Source organism: Panthera leo, chromosome C1 (genome assembly GCF_018350215.1).
Source record: "Panthera leo isolate Ple1 chromosome C1, P.leo_Ple1_pat1.1, whole genome shotgun sequence".
Classification (NCBI taxonomy): Eukaryota; Metazoa; Chordata; class Mammalia; order Carnivora; family Felidae; genus Panthera; species Panthera leo.
The window spans coordinates 93,760,231-93,766,230 of record NC_056686.1 but is presented as its reverse complement, the minus strand read 5'-3'; positions in this window follow the sequence as shown (position 1 = coordinate 93,766,230).

The window sequence follows — 6,000 nt, the reverse complement described above, 5'->3', positions numbered from 1 at the left end:
AATCGGCTGCCCTGACCTCAGCAGGCCCCTCCCCTGGAAGTCCAGCTCAGATCCCCTCACACCAGCTGCTGAGGAGGCAGGAAGGCTGCCCCTGTGCCACTCGACAGCTGATTGCAGTCTCCTAAAAACTGAAATGCATTCACCCTGTGGAATGGAGCCTCCAAAGGCCCTTTGAAGTGAGAGGAAGAAAGTCACCCTGGTCTCCCCAGAGACCCAGTGTCTGCCCAGCCGCGTCCTAGAGACAGGAGAGCGTTTGCAATCAAAAGCGGATGAAAAGGAACTGGGGGTGGCAAGGGCCTGGGGTGATGGGTAAAGGGGAGATCAGACAACTTTTGTTATAGCATCTCAGGGGAAGCGGAGGTGAAAAGCTGCCTGTGAAATGTCACCGGATGACGAATGCTGTTTCACTCCCGCTGCCGAGGCGGCAGTCAGATGCACCAGGAGAGAAAGGCAGTGGTCCTCAAGAGGGATTCTGGATGGCTCTTCTGTCCTTCTGACCCTGAGGGGCCATGTCTGAGCCCCCTCCTTCCCACCACCACCCACCCTATTGTTCCACGGTTCACAGATACAATCAATATTAATATAACAGAGATAATAAATAATTCCAAGCTCCCGAGGTTATTGTGAGAATCAGATAGTACTTTAAATTTCTTCACAAAGGTAAAACACGCTGAAGGTAGGATGGGGGTAGAGGGAGCCTAGGATAAAAACTCCCCCGCAGCTTGTAAACCCTTCAGGGACCACGGCTGTGCCTTTTTAGTGTTATAAGCTCAGCACAGTGTCTGATCCATAATAGATGCTCAACAAATGAAGGGAGGGCAGGAGGAAGAGAAACAAAGGACCAATCCAGGGCAGACCCAAGGCCACAGGTGGGCCGAGGCAGAGGCCCCCGACTTCCCCCACGCTCCCCAAAATGATGACACTTGTGACACGGCTACCTGGAGACTTTGGGCTGAAGTAACCTCCCAGCACAGAATTTTCCACGCAGGTTTGAATTCTCAGTTTTGTCTAAGATTCCAAGCAGCAGAAGATAACCAGTAGTCACCGTGTACCTGATTCACTTTCTTGGGGGTACAGACAGCACGCTCCTTCTTTCCCCAAACATTCTCCACGTTCCAGCTGTGGGCCAGATGCCGAGACTGGCTCTGGGGTTACAGAGCTGACCACGAGGGGTGTCTGCCCTTGGGGAGTAGAAGTGGCCTCTCTATGAAGCAGAGCTCTCCCAATGAAGGAGGAGAAAGCCTGGCTCACTCCCTGCTCCCTGGCTCACTCACACTGGAGGGAAAGTGGCCCCGTGCGGCTTACTGTCTACAGGGTCCTGGGACAGAACCTACAGAAGCGAGGGAGTAATGAAAGCTGGGTTTCCCCACCGCTTTCAACCCCACTGGGAGGCCAGTCACCACATTCAACTGGGAAAGAATCTGAAGCCCTGGGGGGCGGGGGGGGGGTGGTGGCCTACCAGTGCTGGACACAGATTTTGGTCCAGGAGGGAGCTCTTGCTGGAGAAAGCTGAAAGAGCAAAATGTTCCCTTCTAGTGCTGAAGAATAAAGGATCACAATGCTTCCCTTTGGGTGGGGAAAGGCAAAACGAGGTTTGCATTTCCCAAGACAGAGTCATCTGCCTCATCTTGGAGAGAGTGGGGACCTCGTTGCAGGGGGTAGAGAGAGACTGGGCCTGTGGCTATCTGTCTCTTCTTGAGGACAACAGAGGGGCATAGACAGGAAGAGAAGGGTTGTGGCCTGGGAGCTAAGAGACTGGGGGCGGGCGGGGGGGGGGGGGGGTGCGGGTAGCTGAAGTCCAGCACATTGGAAATAGAAGGGGCTTTTTAAAAAGCTTCAGTAAGTGAGTGGAAAGAGCACTCAGCTCCGGCCTTCCCTTTGAAGCTGGATAAAGGGGAAGAAAGAGGGAAAAAACTAAGATTAAAAATAGTTGCTTGGAGAGGAAAGAAGTCTTCAGCTGTCCCGAGGCTTGTTACAATTTTCTCTGAAGCATCATCTAGAAGTGAAATGTTCAAGGTCAACTGTTCTCACAATAGGTGGGTGATTTTTTTATGGAAACGAGGTGCAGATCACTTTCCTTGCTTGGGAAGCACAAGCAGAAATCACCATATTGAATCTGGAGGGTCAGTATGTAGAAGGGAATCCTGGTTTTACAGGACTAACATGATGGGTCCAGGTTCAGATCCCAGTTTTGCTGCGTGACTGTGACCAATTTACTCAAACTCTCTGAGACCCAGTTCTTTCAACTGTACATTGGGACCCACTGTGCCTTTCTATTAGAAATGTCAAGAGAATCAAATGAGATGTCAACGATAAGCCCCCTTGCATAGCATAGGCACTAAATAAATAGTAGATTTCTCCATTCATGTGGGATCTCAAAAAATTGTTCAAAATGTAAGTAGGGCCCTTGTTGCCACTTGGTTGCAGCATACCTGAGTTCAGATTGGGACAGTAAGCACCAGGGGCCACTGTGGGCTCAGGTACTTACTCACATGTGAGACTAAGACAGTCTCACATTTTCCACGAAGAAGGAATGTCTACCTCCAAGCTTCCCTGGACAGTTCTCTGTGTTCTCAGAATCCCCTCCTATCCCAGGAATGACTACAGCAGTAATCAATCAATGCCATAGAGTTTGGAAAATGATTTCACGCGTGTGTTTATCTCATTTGAACGTCACAGTAACCCTCTGAGGTATTCAGGAGGGTTAGGGTGGAGTTGGTAAAGCTAAAATTCTGACAACCTCGGTGACTTGCCCGGGTCTCACCATCTAGGCATTGGTGGAGCAGCACCCCGAGCCCGCAGCCCCTCCCTGACGCCACAGTCACCTCCATGCGAGCAGGGGGTGGGTCAGCCCAGCTTACAGTAACTGAGCTCTGAGAGGAAATGGGGGTCTCTCCCTTCTACGCCATGGGGAATCGGGTCAGATGCTTCCTCTGCGTCTTCTGCTGAATAACAGAATGTGTGGCTCAAACAACCGAAATGCGTCATCTCATAGTTCTAGAGGCTAGAAGTCCAAGGTCACAGGTTGGTTCCTTGGTGCACAGATGGCTTTCTTCTCTCTAACTTCTTCACATCATCTTCCCTCTGGGTCTGTTTCTGTGTCCAGATTTCCCTCTTTTTATAAGGACACCAGTCATGTTGAATTAGGACTCACCCTAACGACTTCATTTTAACTGGATTACCTCTGGAAGGACCCTATCTCCAAATAAGGTCGCATTCTGAGATACTGAGAAGATGCCACCATATCGTTGGGGGTGGGAGAGGGGACAGAATTCAATCCATAAAAATTACCAAGTCCCCTTTACAAATGAGGAAACCAGTTCGGAGAGGTTAAATCACACGCCCAAAGTGATACCAGAGCCTGTGTGGTCACCAACAACACCATGTTCCTGGCTCATGGAGCCCACCTTGGGCACAAAGGGCACTGGGCTGCAGAGTGGCCTCTCGTGACTGTGTCAAGGATTGGAGTGGGGAAGGGGAGAAGGTTCCCTGACAGCAGCATTGACCTTTCCCCTCCCCCATGCTGCTGCCTCCTGGGCGATGGGGGTGGAGGGGGTGAGCAGGAGACCTAAAGATGTGACAGGCAAGGAGTGGGTGGGAGGAAGAGGAGGAGGCACAGCAAGCCTGAGGGGTGCCGGGGTTGCCAGGCAAGTAAGTCCCCCCGTCCCCGGCTCCCCAAGCCTGCTTGGTGCACAGCCATCTGAGCAGAGTGCCCGAGCAGGTTCTGGAAACAGCTCCCACTCATGACTCCTGAAATGAACTTGTTTTTACTCAGATGCTTGAGTCACGTTGTGGAGTTTCTTAATGGCTTGGTTTTCCTGCCTTGGGTCCCAGTAAAGGACCCCTGAAGCCAAGAATTCACCCCGTACAATACACATGCACGCACACCACTGGCCTCACTCATCCACAACGTCCCTGAAGTCCTTTCCCAAGGACTGAGGAGTATTTAGGACTGGGGGCAAGGAGGGAGGTGGGAGGCAAGATCACTGTGGGGGTGTGACACGGGCCTGGAGCAGAGCAGGGAGGCAAAACAGGCAGCCCAGCATAAAAGGCGTTTTCTACCAAGATGACATTCACAAGGTCTGCTCTGCCTGGCTGTGAGAACAGGGGCCCCAAGCCCCGCTGACCACACCCTCTATTTCTGCCCCACTCACCCGGCGAAGAAAACTCCCCAAGCACACTCTGCAAAAGCAGATGCTTTTCCTTTTAGGCATCACTTTACTCCTTTGTCTGGGTTGTGTTCCATTTGCCCAGGAGAGCGGGGAGCCCCGTGCTCTGTGCTGGCCGCAGGGCCCAGCAGGGCAGTCATCCACCAGACAAGTTATGGTAAGAAATGCAATAGATAATACATGAAATTGCTTAGCAAACAGTAAAAGGTGCTATGCAAAGTAGGGGGGAGGTGGACGGTGACAGGTCCGTGCTCAGCTGACGTTGTATGAAAGGTGCATAAAATCTAGATTGGAAACTCACCAGTAAGTTGCAAACCCTTCTGGAGCCATGGCTGTGACCTTTTCATGTTACCATTCCCCACACGGCGTCTGGTGCATGACAGATGCTCCAGAAATGAAAAAAGGAAAAGACTAAGAGAAAGAAAGAGAGATGTTGCAAGAGCAGATCACGTCCCTTGAAAAATATCAGTAACCCACCTTTATTGCATGCCGCGCACTATTCTTTTTTTTTTTTTTAATGTTTATTTGTTTTTGAGACACAGAGAAAGACAGAATGCCAATGGGGGAGGGGCAGAGAGAGAAGTAGACACAGAATCCGAAGCAGGCTCCAGGCTCTGAGCTGTCAGCACAGAGCCCGACATGGGGCTTGAAATCATGATTCCTGAAATCATGACCTGAGCACAAGTCAGACACTTAACCGACTGAGCCACCCAGGCCCCACCCCCACCCATGTGCTATTCTAAGATGCTTAATGTAAACGAGCCGCTTGAGGCTCATGATGCGCTATGAGGTAGGACACGTCATGAACCTGACCTTATACATGAGGCGGTGCAGTCACAGGGCAATCACATAACTTGCCTGAGATGCTCCAGGGAGCAAGTGGCCAAGCAGGACTGGAAGCCAGGGGCTCTGCGGTAGGTATCAATGCTTCCCCATTGCCCTTCTCTGCTTTCCTCACAGTGCTGTCTCAGGAGAGCCAGGATGACTGAGCCCAGACTCTAGGTAGAGCCCTCGAGTCCCTTCCTCCTCCTCCACCCCACCTCCCATACACTACAGTTTCCACACTCGCCTGACCATTCTGCGCCGTTGCCATTGCTGGGAAGCTGCCGGAAGATGCATCCTCCCCCCATCTCACCTAGTGTCAACCCTATCCAAATGAGAGGAGCCAAATCTGCCCAGCTTTTTCTCCTCTGTGGTCGGCTCAGTGTCCCATGTTTAAAAACACTTTAAACCAGGGGTGCCTGGGTGGCTCAGTCGGTTGAGCTTCCGACTTCGGCTCAGGTCATGATCTCATGGTCTGTGAGTTTGAGCCCCGCGTCGGGTCTGTGCTGACAGCTCGGAGCCTGGAGCCTGCTTCGGATTCTGTGTCTCCCTGTCTCTCTGACCCTCCCCCACTCATGCTCTGTCTCTCTCTGTCTCAAAAATAAATAAACATTAAAAAAAATAAAAAATAAAAAAACTTTAAACCACCTCTGTTCCTTCCGCCATGACATACCCTTTACCTTATTTCTGCCTTTTGAAATCCTCCCCATCCCTCAAGATACTCTAAATGCTCTTCTCTCCATGAAGCTTGCTCTGATCTCACCTTGCCCGTTCCATGTCTACCTGTCCCCATCCACTGGGAGCTCCTGGAGGGTGGAGTCTTCTCCGGCTCATCTCCATAGCCTTACAACCCTGACACCATGCACCCGGCACAGAGTAGGTGTTCTGTATTGCTCTCACCAAGTTAAAAGTTCAATGATACTGAGATTCCTTAGTGTTGAACGACACTTTATAGCGTGCATTAGCTATCTCTTGCTGTGTAACAAATTATCCCAAAATTCAGCAGCTG